The sequence below is a fragment of the Mauremys reevesii genome, linkage group 11 (assembly GCF_016161935.1).
Source record: "Mauremys reevesii isolate NIE-2019 linkage group 11, ASM1616193v1, whole genome shotgun sequence".
Taxonomy (NCBI): Eukaryota; Metazoa; Chordata; order Testudines; family Geoemydidae; genus Mauremys; species Mauremys reevesii.
In genome coordinates, this window is record NC_052633.1 from 37,553,814 (window position 1) to 37,569,433 (window position 15,620).

The following is a 15,620-nucleotide window of genomic DNA, read 5'->3' on the forward strand; positions in this document are numbered from 1 at the left end:
AAACTTCAGTACTAAGCAGAAGCATTCACCAGGGGACAAAGATTTCTGCTGTTTACCCTCAAATACCCACCTATCTAGAATTCTTAATCAGAGAATTAATTGAACACTGAAATCTTTAAATTTAGCAAAATCTCAAGTTTTTATCAAGGTACTCTGCTGGAAACAGTCTTTCACTTAACATTTTGCAGAATTGAAGCTTAAGGAACCATGTTATTTCCTGAATCAAAAACATCAAAGTTTGTTTTAACTAAATATGTCCTTTGTTTGGTTTTTTCTTTTTTCTTCCAGATTGAATCTATATTGTATTTTCTCTGGGACTTGAATTTGCTGCACTGCAAAATACTTCAACACTCATACATTAATAGTCAATAAATCAAAGTAATCAGCCCCCTTGGAATACATGGAGGGGGAGCAGTACTGGGCAGGTTTTCACTGGTCCTGAAGCCACCTTTGATAACAAGTATGTTTTGGTGTTTTACGTGACAGGAAGAAGAGACAGCCTCCTGTATCTTGTCTAATTAATACATTGACTACTATTTTCTTGCCATGCAGTAAGAATTGAAAAGGGCTCTAATCTCAAAGTCTTCCATTTGTGAAGTGTTTAACAGCATATTTTAAATGCAAATGCTTTTATGCACGCTTTTTTCCTTTAGGATTTTGTGGGTAAGAAAAATGCACATAATGAAGAAGTTAGTCGAGGAAGTAGAACTTGGTGCAATGTAGTCCAGATTTTAGTGTAAGTGGGAAGCTGGTCGCAAAGCACCAGGCAAACCCAAGTACATCCAAGAACGGCTGCAGTCCACAGCATTAGAAGGCAGCCTAGTACCATATTATGGTTACGGAATGTTAACAAGGAGACTTTCGTAGCACAGAAGGGATTTATTCCCAATATGTTGTAGAGAGTTAATTAAGATCAATGCTTTTTCCTACTGGACTCATCTGAACTATCTTTACTGATAACAAATGTCTGAGATTTATTTAAAAAATGACCCATCCCCCCCTCAGTATCTATGTCAATATTTTTTAAATTTAAAGAACTTTATGTGACGTATCAATACAATTCCTATTAAACCGCATCAACTCAAGAGCAAATATTTGTTTAAAAGAGGTTTCTGAATGTGAAATGTGCTGAATGTGCCTCTCCCCAGCCTCTGATATACTAAACAGCCCTTTTCCCAGAGCTGGGGGAGAGAGAAGCCCAAGATTCTGCTCCAAACATCCCACAAACTGTGGGGAAGCCAAGATCCAAGCAGCTCATGCCTATCAATCCTTTTAAACTAAAAACTACTTCAGAAGTTTGTATTCTCAGGCATGGAACACAAAGCCCATTTTGCCCATAGTTTATGCATTTGGTTTACTGTTCATTATGTCTTGGTGGCTAAACACATTTATTCTCAAACTACATGGGAGGGTATTTAATGCTTCAGATTTAAAGCTTTCTTTAGCAGAACTTTGGCTCCACAGTTCACAGGAAAAAACATGCCTCTAGGGGGCTGAAGGGCTGGATGAAAGTATTTACAGCTCTCTCCAGGTTGACTTTACATGTGGGGTCAGTTAAAAGCTGCAGAGTCCCATGGCAAGGTGCCAGTTCTGTGTTTTGTTTTAAATTGAAAGCTTTTAAGGGGACTGGTCAATGGTTTTTAAGACCAAGAATTGACCCCTTCTTAAAATTATGTGATGAGGGGAAGTCTTTTTGCATTCGTTACATAAAAATAAACCAACATACCCCAAACAGACCACTCTGTAGCTTTGTGCTCCCTCTACTGACTCAGCTGCTGCAGCTCAGTAAAACAATATTCCCAGAACTTAACTAATCTGTAGATCAGCAAAGATCTTTACAAACAGCAGACTCTGGAGGAGTTGAAGTTGTTTTGTTAAATATAAAACCACCAACCCAATTTCCGCTCTATTCAAACACAAGAATAAAGAAAGATGTATTCACTTTCACCATTTTAAGTGCCCCAAGCAATGGCAAATAAATATATATATATATATATAACAATGTGTCTCATCTTCTTTGGCGACAAAGTCACTAGAGATTGTACCTTCTTTAGTTGTGCTGATTTAACCTTCTTTGAAAGAGGTAGGAGCTCAGATTCCCCAGCTTTAAGTGAGAACAAAATTAGTTCTCTCCTGTAACTTCATGCTCCTGCAAGTCTGTGGTGAGCTGTTGCCTATTGACAAATATAAAGTGCCTACCACAGTTCTGAGTGCTGTGACCATAATAATAAGCAATGAAGACCCAGACTTATGGACTGGCAGGGACATTTCCAGATCTGAACATTTCCAGATCTGCCAGACTTACTTAATATAGCCTGATACCTACTCTGTGCCCAGAGCCCGGTTAGCACTGGCAAAAACAGGAGCTCTAATTCACATCTGTGCAGCTCCCCCAGGAACTTTCAACGTGCAGGATTATTTCCAGTGGTTATCATTCTGTTGGTCTAAGCACTGTTTCATATCCACCGGTGCTAGCACTGGCATTTCTACCACCATATTGTTTAGACCAGCTCCAAGCAGACTAGCCTTAGATACAGCTTTTAAAATGTTTGTTTATTTTTAGCCTAAATCAATAGCTGGGTAACAAAGCAGCTGGAATGATAGCATCATTGTTTGACTATGGGGCATCTGTAGGAAAAGGCAATTGGAACTAGTGTTCCCTTTCTCTTCACTGACTTTTGACATGAGGTGGAGCTTATGGCCTTTCCTCTCTACTGAAGTACATTTCAGAGTTGCCTTCGCTAACTCTCAGCCTACAGGGATACACAAAAATTTAACTGTTTGCTGCTTTGCAGACACAAAAACAGAAAAATCATGTTATCAGACACTAAGGAATTTAAAAAGTGTCTTTTAATCATTCTGGCCATTGGAATAGAATACAGAGAAAAGGCATCACTTTAGGCAACATTATGGTACAGTATTGGCATCTCCTGTGCTGAACTGCTGACAAATATTAATAGCTAAAACTCAATTAAATATTAGCCTGGGCAGCGAACATGAGCTTATAATAACTGCCGGCTTTCTGGAAACTTTTTTAATGGCTAGAATGACATGCTTATTAAAAACTATAACAATGTACAGTTAGATCTCAGCTGCCTATTTTCTGAAAAATAAATTGAATAAATGACCAGTTATTGCCACTGCAATTAGCCTCCAGTGTATGCTGCTGACAACTTTGAGAAATTTCAGCGATGAAGATATCAAATGTCATGAGTTGTTAGAGACTAACAGAAAAATAAAACAGGAAATTCTGTATGACCTTTAAAGGTTTGTCACAGGCCCATTTTAATTTTACAAATGAAAGCCAAGGTCAATTTATGGACTGTTGTTAATTCTTTACACCAGTACAACAAAACTTTATTCCCCTTCCCTGTCAGGTGGAGTGAAAAAAATGGTTACAACGAAGTGTAATAATAAATCACAATGGATGGTGTTAAAGGGAGGTTTATGGTGGGGTCAGATTTCAGATGAGTTTTATTTAACACTGTCATTAATAATCTGCGAGACGGAGCACATTAACAAGATAATACTAAACTGAGATAAGTTATGAACACTAGTGAAAGTAGAGAAATAATGCAAATGAACTGAAAGATGTTAGAAAGATGAGCAGACAATATCAATGAGATTTAACTTGGAAAAATACAAGCAATGCCTGGCAAAAATAATCCAGAATGCAGATTGAGATTGAGACCTGGGAAGCATCAGTGCTGAAGAAGACCTAGAGGTGATAGTGGACAACAAATTAGACATAACTTTGTAAGTGTGCTAGGGCTTTAATACATAACATTATGAAACAGGAGGCTTTGGTGCAACTGTACCTGGAACATTCCCTTCAGTTCAATATACTATATTACCAGTGAGATACAGTATTGACAAACTGAGGAGTACAGAGAAGATCAAGCAAAATGATTAGGAGCAGGAATGAGTTATTTACAATGAAAGATTAACACAGGTAAATATGCATAGCTTGGCTAAGCAAGCATGACCCAGACTTGTAAAGGTACTTGTGTGTTGCTCCACTCAGTGTTGCAAGCCCTAAGTGACTTACCCAGCTAAGTCACATTTTTCAAAAGTGACTGAGGTACTTAGGCACCTAAGTCCCTTGGGACTTAGCTGTTTAAGGGTGCTGCTACACTTTGAGCTAGAGAGGGAATTGCTAGTTTTAGGAGACTTACCCATACTAGCGCTGACTGTGCCAGCATGCTAAAAATAGAAATGTAGCCTAGCATCTTGGATGGGTACTCAGGGCTGCTAACCCCTCCCACCACCCCAGCTACACTCTATTTTTATGTCTTCTAGAGCTGCAATTTACACTTCCTCCTCAAAGTGTAAACATACCCTAAGTAACTTAGGCCTTGCAATGCTGAGCAGCACAACACCTAAATACCTTAAAAAATGGGCAATGAGCCTACAGCTATTTGAAGGGTGTAAATAGGAAGGAGAGAGGGGATTCCTTTAGTATGTGGTATGGATGCACCAACAGGGTAGCAAAATGAGATTAGAAATTATAGCAAATTATAGCTAAGAGTAAATATATTTAAATATTGTGAGTTCTTTCCTTTCGATCTTTGCCCTAGACCTTTTCTCTCTACATTTTGTCAGTATTGATACCACTGAAGGGAGCAATGGTGAGAGCGCTAGTATACACAAGGCTCTAGTGGGTGCTAGTGTCATCTAACTTTGCACTACATAATAAAACCCTAACATCACCAATGCCTTGGCTATGCTAGCACTCCCTTCAGCCTTTTGGCTAGGCTGGAGCTACTGCTGGTGTTGGTTATGTTGTGACATATAAGTTTAGGCCTCTTGTAGACGCTGCCCAAGAGTAATTCTAGTTATTAGTTTAATTGGCCCAGATCATCCACGCCCCACCCATAGGAGGTAGTTCTGAGGGAGGAAAGCTCAGCAAGCCTCCCCCGGTGGACATCCCTCATTGTCCCCTTTGTGGGGTGGGAGTTGGTTACCCCCACCATGGAAAAAGCTGTAGGGCCTGTTCCCAAATCTGAAGGCTCCACAGGAGTCCAAGGCCTCTGCACTAGCTCTGGCCTCCAGTGTTCCCTGTTGTAAGGGTGGTTCAGGTGATGGGGGAAAGCTATGTGATTAAAAGAAGATCGCCTGGGGCTATATTATCTTCTCCAAGAGGTATCTGTGAGGCTGGATGATATGTGTTTCCTCCGACCCTGCTCTCTCCCCACTAGCAGGGATGTTGGATCAGCAGGGAGGTCTCTGAGGGCTCTTGAAGTAGGGTGACCAGATGTCCTGATTTTATAGGGACAGTCCCAATTTTGAGGGCTTTTTCTTATATAGGCTCCTATTACCCTCCACCCCATCCCGATTTTTCACACTTGCCCTCTGGTCACCCTATCTGGAAGAGATAGGAGATAGTTCCCAGGAGGTGGTGGGTCTGAGGAAAGCCTCTCCCTATACAGATCTCGAGAGGATGACCCAGGGCATTGTATTCAAAGGAAGGAGTAAAGTGGTGTCTGTTATATGCATATGGGTGGAGATACTTAAGCACACATGTTATTGAAAGTGATGAATTTTGTACAGTACATGTGCAAATCCCTGCGTTAGGGTTGGCTAATGGCCCTTAGCCAGCATACAGAGATTTATGTAACTGTATACCAATACAAAAACAAAACCATGAGCCAATCAGCAGTCAGAGATTTGCAAAACTGAGAAATAAGTGTATTGTTATGGGTCAGTAATTGTATAACATCCCTGTGTGCTGATTGGCTGAGACAATACAATTTCAGTATAATTTAGAGTTATTAAATGGATTTAGAAAATCCTAAATAGTGGTTATTAAGCCATTGACTTATTTTGACGTGTTTTGTATATTAATCCATGTTGTCATTTGTAGCTGCGTTGAAGCTACTGTGTATAAAAAGGTGTTCCAAACTCAGTGGTAAGTAACGTTAATTACCAAGCCATGTGAGCTTTATGACCACTCACACCAAGAATGCTTGACCATTTTGTAATATTTATTTTAAACCAAGACTAGAACATTAATAAAATGAGTTAGAATTAATCAAGGTCAGGAACTGTTTTTCTTTTTCATAGTCACAAAACCATTCTGTGCAATGCCATCGGTGTCTATTGTGTATGGCTGAGCTACAGAAATCCTCCCTCGCTTATCCAGAAATAAATGAAAGACAGCAATAATTAAAATAACAGTTGTGTTGTTTTACTCTCAGGTGCAATATCTGCCATGTCCCCATGAACAATTCCTGGTTCAGAAAGGATGCAAACATATTTATGTCACACCATAGAATTAATTTGCTAAATACTCCTATTGCATATCTGGCAATGTGTAGACAACTACTTGAACAGGCACAAAGAAGACGGGAACGGAACTCTTCTATCTGATCACCTGGCTGTTTTAAGGGGACTTGCAGAGGCTTTTTTTTTAAATTGGGCTTTGCCTTTTTTATTTTTATGATAGATAAAGAGAAAAATGAAGATTATTTAAAACAGGTTTTTTTTCCTGCTTGTTTTTTTTTTTAATCTTAGAAATATCAGGAGTCTCAGCTTTGGTGTTCCTGCTTTTCCTAAAGAACTGTGTAGGGTCTAGGAATGAATATTGTCAGCTCTGAAGCTACAGCGCATAAGGCCGGTTTGGTTGTTAGCTTGCTATATTACATAATGTGTTTTCTTCATTGCTTTGATTATATTATTTTCTTGGGTTTTGTTTATGCTGAATTCCAGTATGTTACTCCTAACAGTTATTTATAATAGTTGGCTGTAATGCAAGGAATCTACAGGCCTGTACCCTGTGTGATTAGCTAGAGTAAGTTAGTCTGAGTGTTTATAACCTTTGACATAGATAAATGGCCTACTGGTTACTCCTTTTGACTTTGGGGAGCTGAATGGGGAACCAAACAAAGAACTGGATATGTTTACCATGGGTCTGGAACAGACTGGTAACTGCAGGGTACTCCGCAGAACATGGAAGTCATAAGTTAAGCCAACGATAACGGTTTTGGGGATGAGATAATTGATATTAATACATATGAATATAGGTCATAATATGTTAACCTATAGAGTACGTCTACCCGGAGATTTATCTGGGTGAGGAAATAAGATTTGGGCATGGTAGGTTGGACCTTGATTAAGGCAGTACCAGGGCCCTATAAGAGGGCAAACAACCATGCAGAGCGGTCGCTCTTTCCTATCTTCTATCAAGCTATCGGCTCAGCTTTGCAATATAGCTTAGCTACTCAACACTCTAACCTAATCTCTACCAACTTGGGAAGCCTGAACCATTGAATTCATTGGGCATGGCAGAGACGAGGCTGGTCCTCTGTCTCCCACTATCAGGTCTTCAGGGAAGGGTGTGAGTATGCTAGTTTAAGTAGCCTTTTAGAATAGGAATGTTACCACCAGGGGCCATAGAATTGTATTACTTCTTTGTGACTGTATTTTATATCTTTGATTATTCTTTCTTTCATTTTAATAAGGGTCTTAACAATTTTGTATTGGTCTCAGTATAAGTGTCCTTGACACACAACCTGAGAGTCCCCTCATGGCGTTGAACTCTCTCTGTCCTCTAACCCTGTAGCCAGTAATGAGCTGCCAAAATCTTAACAACCGGTTCCCTACTGGGTCTTTGGCAGCACTTTGGCAGTGGGTCCTTCACTCGCTCCGGGTCTTCGGCAGCACTTCAGCGGTGGGTCCTTCAGTGCCGCCGAAGACCCGAAGCGAGTGAAGGACCCGCCGCCGAAGATTTGGAGCGCCACCCGGTGAGTACAAGCCTCACATGTTTTTTTACGGTTTTTTTTTTCTTTTTATGTCATCCCTGCTGGGGCCCCATTGAAATGGGGCCCCACACTTCCTAAAGCTGGCCCTGCACATCGAGGTTGCAAAATTGTATTGGGGGCTCTCTCCTTTCCTTTGTTCTGTTCTACCTCTTTATATATCTTTTGCATAAGATGGGAATCTTTTGTCCCTCTGGGTTTCCACCCACCTCACTGGAAAAGCACCAGGTTAAAGATGGATTCCAGTTCAGGTGACATGATCACATGTCACTGCAAGACTTCAAGCCTTCATTCCTCCCAGCCTGACTCACAGGAAGGCTGCCTGCAAACGGAGCCATCCAGGCAATTGTCCTGGTTGATGGGAGCCATCAAGATTCCAAACCACCATGAATGGCCCACACTTTGCATAATTACAATAGGCCCTCAGAGTTATATTTCATATTTCTAGTCCCAGATACAAGAGTGGTACATTTATACAAATAGGATGACCACACTCAGTAGATTATAAGCTTTGTGATGATACCTTACAAGAGACCTTTTGCATAAAGCATATTCCAATTGCATTATATTCACTCATTAGCATATTTGTATAAAACCATATAGACTGCACAACGTCACACCACTCTGTTATTAATGGCATGTTTTTATTCCCCATCCTCTGTTAAGATCACTGCTTTTGAAAGAGATCTTTCCCTGGGAATGACTTGTTCCACTGATACTGCTTGGTTGCACTGCAAGCTAAATACAGACTAATAACATAGAAACAACTATAGAACTGCCATGAAGCTCAGTGTCTTGAGTAACAGCATTACATGTTTGCTGGGGTTCACAATATACCCTTGGATGCATCCTGGCCTGGGTAAAACCTGCACTAGGAATCCTGAACAAGGTGGTTTGCATGGTGTGCTCATTTGCATGTCAGTAATAACCAGGATGCTTTTCCAGGTATTTCACAGCTCCAAGACCAATTCAAAGACTTCCCTGTTTGTGTGTTCTAAAGCTCTTTTTCTGTGCTTTAGCAAATAACATAACATTGAATAGCAGCAGAGGCAGCACTAGCCACTTAGAAATGTAAGTTACGTGTAATCAATCACATCACAATACATCCTAATTACTCAGGTGAATGCCTTGCCCCATTGATTGCACTGTCCCAAAAATAGCAATATTGTTTCAGCATTCCAGCACTGACTAGGCATTTGCATGGATCAAACATTTCTGGATTCTGTTATTTATCTCATTTTCTACCAGTGGCAGGTTCCTGTGATGCTTCAAGTAATCTCACATGGTCTTAAAGTGTCTTCCTGCTTGCTATAGGAGCTTGGTTCTAGGTGGGATTGGGCTCTGTCACAGCATGAGTTGCTTGCACTATCCTGATCCCTTGTCAGGATGGCTCATACTCAGTAGGCTCACTCACTTCTCTCTTCACAAATGGATTCTTTAAGCTTTTATAAGCACAGTCTGTGAAAGTCTCTTTCTGTGTAGCAATTACTCACACAGTTGAGATGATCCTACCAATGAACTGAGTGGAACAGTGTCTCCCTCCTTTTTGGCTTGGCTTTGACTCTGGTAATTTGTGCAGTTTGAAGGTCTTATGCAAACTCTTCATCAGGTTTCTACACAGGCATTTTTATCATGAAAACCATTACGTCTATATAAATTTTCTGTGGAAATCTGCCAGATGCATGTATTCCAATAGCCTGTCTCACCGAATACCGATATTTGAAAATCAGGAAGAAGGGTCTGTTGATTTTATGTTGTGCAATGACAGCATGCACTTCCTCAAGCTGGACCCTATGACTTTCTATGCTGACTTAGTACATGGGTAAGAAGTTGGAGGAAGGAGGTGATATATTGAGACATTTTATTTCTTCTTAATATTTTCTTATTTATCCAGAAAGCTTTTCCCTCCCTCACATTTTTATTAATGGTCATCAGTGTTTCAACAGGAAGAGGGTAGTGTTTCTTTTCATGTCAAATTGATCTCTAACTTGCTTATCAGCTTCATAGCAAAAAGACATGTTTTCCCATTAGGACCCCCTGTAAAATGGTCCCAATGTGTGACCGTGAATTCTGCACATATGGAGCTAGTAAACAGTAGAAAGGGCAATAGGATAATTTTCTATAATGAAACCAAAAGCACAAGTACATCTTTCAATGCTTAGGAATGAAATACATTTCAGAACAATGCCGTTTTATTTATATTCCCATCCCGACATCCTGTGCTGTCACTAGGGTGACCAGATGACAAAGATGAAATATCGGGATGTGTGGGGGGGTGGTGGGGAAAAAAAAAAGCCGGAGCATCCCCCGCCGCCACCAAAAGCTGGACTGGAGCAGTTCGCAGGGTGAGTGCTGGGGGCCACCCACTCCCTCCAGGCTTGCACCACCATACAGCTGATCAGCGCAAGCATGGGAGGGAGGAGGAAGGTGGTTCGTGCTTGGGGAAGAGGCGGGGCCAGGGCGGGGATTTGAGGAGGGATCCAATGGGGGAAGGAGGGAGCACGGCTGGGGGAGGCAGGGGCGAGACATCGGCCAGGACGCGGGACAAACAAGCAAATATCGGGACATCTGGTCACCCTAGCTGTCACTGCTATGGCACAGAAAGAGCTAGAGAAATCTACAGCTGTGTCTAGACAGGTCCTGAGTAGAGAAATGGGGCTCAGGCAGGGGATGAAGGGAGAAGAAGTTTAAAGCTCTACAGGAACGGGTGAGTGAGGAAGGAAGCAATGTTGGGAAATGGAGGCTCACAGACAGGCAGGTAGCCTGTCATAAAATGAATCATAGTGTATGTAATGCCACCACCCATAGTGGCCAATGTTAAACAAAATCAGCACTTGGGAGCAATTACTACAGGGTGATCGCTAAGTGTACATCTACATAACAAAATGTCTCCTTGCTCCCAAGCCTGTGGCAACAAATCTCAGAGCCTGGGTCAACTGATTTGGGCTTGTGGGGCGGCAAATAGACGTGTGGATGTTTGGGCTCAGGCTCGGCAAGGGCCTTGGAGCCTGGGTTCCAGCCTGAGCATCTACATTGCTATTTTTAGCCCTGCAAGCCTAAGTGAGTTGACCCAGGCTCTGAGACTCACTGTTGCAGGGCATTTTTTATTGCTGTGTAGATGTACACTGAGATACTACAGCATTCTCCTACATATGTAAGGTTCTTTTATGGCCCCCATTACCACAGTATCTGTGCACCCGGCAGTCTTTACTATAGTCAGCCTCACAGGTAGGGTAGGAAAGTGCTATTATGCTGATTTGACAGGTAGAGAAGTGAGACGTTGAAAGACTAAGTGTCTTGCCCAAGGTCTCACAGGATGGTTATAGCCAAGTACGGAATTGAACTCAGGTCTCCTGGCTCTCAGGCTACCATGCTAACTGCTGGGCCTCACTTCCTCTATAGTTAGAACAGGAAATAACATCACAAATGCATAGGCCATTGTGTGAAAACCATTGGGATTTTTTTTAATGGTGACCATGATGTTGGCTATATAATTTCCAAACAATTTCCACCTTTATTGTGGTTCTGAGGACTCTAGGGCTGTAATCCCACAGTTAGATCATGAAAGCCTCATGGATCCAATTGCAGAATCAAAGACCAAACATCAAATATCCTGATACAGTTGTTGAGGCTCAGTTCCATTAATATTGACCAGTACAGCAATATGCCTGCTCAGAGTGGACACTATGAATCTGAAACAGATGCGAATGAATTGGAGATTTTATTAGTGACAGAAAAGGAGACAAATATATACAGCAATCATTATATCAATACGAATGTACAATCATTTATGTGCCTATTTCACAGATTAAATTATGAAAACTATAAATACAATATCACACAAGAAGCAAAACACATGTGAACAGTATGAGATCCTATTATTTCTCCAGTAAAGAGAATTTTCATAACTTATTCATAGTCCATTGAATAAATGCTAAGACTCACTGCTGGCTGTTAATTATCCTCTACAAAGATCTGGTTATTGTGTTCAGTCTGAGTAAAGGAACAGTTGTTATTGTAGCGTACATAGAAAGAATGGTACCTGAGAGAGGAGAGAGGAAACATGCCTGTGCAGAATTTTAACAAGGAGAGCTTTGTTGCACAGAAGGGACTCGTAGGTTAGGATTTTGACATCCCATGCTTCAGAAAATTACGTTTTTTTAAAATTTGTCTGTCTAGCCATATATTTATGGATGGCAAATCTCTGATTATGGGTGGAATCTCTCTATATTATAAGGACATTTTTAACAAAAATCACTCATTATTGTTAAAAGGCACAACTATGATTACTATGACTAAAAGAGATTAGAGAAAAGAAACCCATTCCTCTCTCTCTTCAGTTTGTCTATGAACATTTGACAGCTCTTTTGTTTTCCCTGTACAGTTAGGTAGGGCCTTGTCCTACAACTGGATTAGGGCAGGTGTACACTCAAATCCATATGACCCTATCATCTGATTGGGGCTCTGCATATGGTGTGTAGATTTGACTGCAAGACTGGGAACCTAGTCCTCAATTAAGCTCTGATCCTGCCTGCAGAGCAATCTGCCTGAGCAAATAAAGTTGCAGGATTAGAGTTTTAGTTAAGACCTTCTCCTGCATTATTCCAACCCATGGACTTCAGTGGGTCAATTCCCAGTATGCAAAGTTAAACATATACATACATCTTTGTAGGACTGGAGCTTTAATCAATGGGAATTTTAACAATAATTTAATTTGATGTAAGAGCCAAACCTTATACCTCCATTTATGAAAACATTCCTGCTCTGCACAACACCCTGCTTAACTTTAAGCAAGTGCTTAATTTTGTAAGTAGGGGCTTAAGTTCCACTGAAGTCAAAGGGACTTAAGTTTATGCACATGCTTAAAGTTAAGCATGTATTACATGTTTTCTTGAATCAGGGTCTTAGTTTTCCAAACAGCAACAAAGTAAAGAAAATATTCTGAAAAAAGGAACATGCAATTGTAGCAATAAACCAGCAGGGAATTTATTATATCTACTATATGCAAAGAGATCACATGTTACTCTTCCATTTGATTAGCATTAAAATCATTTTTATATTAAGAATCTTTAAAAGAACTTGAGTCAACTAATGCAAATGTTACGTGTTCCATTCTAGTGATATATTTGTACAGGGAAATCGGGGAATTTTCTGAAGTAGCTTTTCCCATCTGTGAGCTAAAGCTGAGCAAAATAGTCAGAGCAAAATATTTTAAAATTGAAATTAGCTTTATTTATTTTTGAGATTGCAAAATTGGAGCAGTTTTATTACATCTTTCAACAACATTTTTTGCATTAACATTTTTTTGCTGCAAAAATGGACACCATTCAGATTAATTTTTCTAATTTTAAACTGGGTTGCTTGGTTATCTCTGGTCTCAGGTCACATTGTATTGGTTTTGGTTTCCTGACTGGCTGAGTTTTACTCTCTGTGGTCAGGATTAGTAGAAGCCATTTTTAGTCATATTATCTGAGGGAGTGGATGCATTTTGAGAGTTCTCGCTTAACCAGTAATTTAAAAAAACTGGTGGTGACAATAGAATGATTCTGTGTATTGCTCCTAGATACAGTACGTGTGTGTAGGGAGGGGTCTGGTCCTCCCCATCACTACAGGGGACCAAAGACCTGGCTGATGTCCCAGTAAAGGGCAGAGCAGACCACCACCACTAGTCTTTTTCCACAAGAAGGCAACTGTAGGTATGTGTGACTGAGGAGGTCAGAGAATGTCCTGTTGCAGGTCCTCTTGGGTCAAAGGAAATATATGGGGAAGCTGGGATCTGAATCTTCTAGTTTGGGCCTATCTCCACTTGTCTCTGTGTATTTATTTGTAAAGACGTAACTAAAAGCAGTGCTTTCCAATTATTTTTAAAGCAGAATTCCATTTTAGGAGGGAGAAAGGAGGGTGCCCTCCAACTGTGATCCTACAAAACCAAACCGAAAACTTACTAGGAAAGCTTATATAACCATTCCGTCTATTGACCCTAACCAGGCAGCCTGTACATAAAATGTACTTCACCATCCTCTCTGCCTGTATCACTATCTGCATTTCACATTTCTTTTGCATTGTTGTAAATAGCAGCACACTACAACAGTGGAAAGTGTGCCAGGTGCTTACCTTTCTCAGACTCCTGGGACTTGTGCACAAGGTTTAGCCACTTTTCAAAGTAATAACTGGGGTCATTTTTAAGGATCATTTATTCTTGTCTAGGGGAAGAACTACATTTTTTCTGATAGCAGCACCCATAGGGTTCAGTTGGATTAGGACCCCATTGTGCTGGGTGCTCTACTGACCAGGTTTAAGTGTCAGTCCGTGCCCTGAAGAGCTTGAAGTGAATGGTTTCCCCTGCCACCTGAGTAAGAGAGGCGGGGTGTGACTTAGTTCAGGGAAAGGTGTCATTTCAGGGTCAGATTTTCTTACATGGTGCAATTACTTTCCATTTCAATGGGCCCGTAGAGGATCAGGCCAACGTAAGGGTGACAGTCTCATGGTCTAGAGGCCTTTATGCCACTCCCCCTCGCTGCTGTCTGTATATCGGGGGGTGAGGGGACGTGTGACTAGAGGAAAGAGGGCATGAGGCCACACAATCCTTGGCTGTGGTTTTGACCCGTTGACTCTGTTTGTAGCAAAGTTAGAACAGTGCTCAGGTGTCTAGCTCCAAGTGAGGGGCCAAACCCGGCAGAGAGGCAGCCCCAGGGGTGCGAGGGAGTGCAAAGGTGAGGTTTAAATGTGCACATTCACCCCCGCCCCCATATGTGTTCTATATGGATAAACCTCACTCCAGAGTCTGCCCTGGTAAACCTTGATCTTGCCCTGCTTTGTGCCGTGCAATATTCCACTCATTCTCCCATAACTTCATATCAGAAAGCAATGATCAGAAATGTTAACAAAATCAGCCCCCCTAAATCAATTAAAAATCAAGCCCCTCCCCCATTTCCCTTTGTCTTTCTGTCTTCTGTCCTGCAGCTTCCTTCTCCTTTGTCCTGTGTTAGTCTGCGGGGACATCTTCCCTACCGGCCCACACAAGCATTCTGTCTCACTAATATAATATATCAAAATGAAAGACAAGGTTTTTCAGTGGGAGTGACAGCAACAAAATACAGAATAAAGAAAGTTAGACAAAGGAGAAGTAAAACTTCTGTAAATACCAGCCAGAGCTAGGGAGGAGGAAAAAACACAGAATGGGAAAACAATAAAAGAACTTTGGGAAAGAATTTGATAAATAGGAAGACATAAAAAAAATCAAATATTGTTCTGGCAGCTTTGTGACCTACTGAGATGGCTGTCTGATAAATCTCTGTGATCAGTCATCCCACACAGGTCCAATTAAACATAACTCTTTTATTTATGGAACCGTGTTATCTCATTTTAGTTAAACACAAGATACTTTATCTTGTAGACTTGAATTAGTAATCTAGTATAGCAGTAATACACCATTGAGTGAAGAGGGGGGCATTTGACACCCTAAGGATATGTCTACATTTGAGCTGGGAGGTGTGATTCCCAGCTTGCATAGACAGACCACATTAGCTCTGCTGGAGCTCCTGTGCTTAAAAATAGCAGGGTAGGTGGGTAGCATGGGTGGTGGCTTGGGCTAGCTGCTTGAGTATGTAGCTGGGGGTCTGGGCAGATCCCTACCCTAAGAGAGGGTTTTGTTGGACTTGGTGTAGACTCTGGAAGACAGTAGTGCATTAGTTCAAATTCAGAATCTTTTCCTCATAACTGTAGGGGCTAGAAACGTGTTCATTAATGAAAGCCTAAGTGTTCTGATGGAGCAGAGACGTGCCAGCAGGGCACACCACCAAGGACAGGCTAAGTGCACCCCCTGTTTTTGCTTTCACATTATGGTTGTAACTGTGCTAGCAA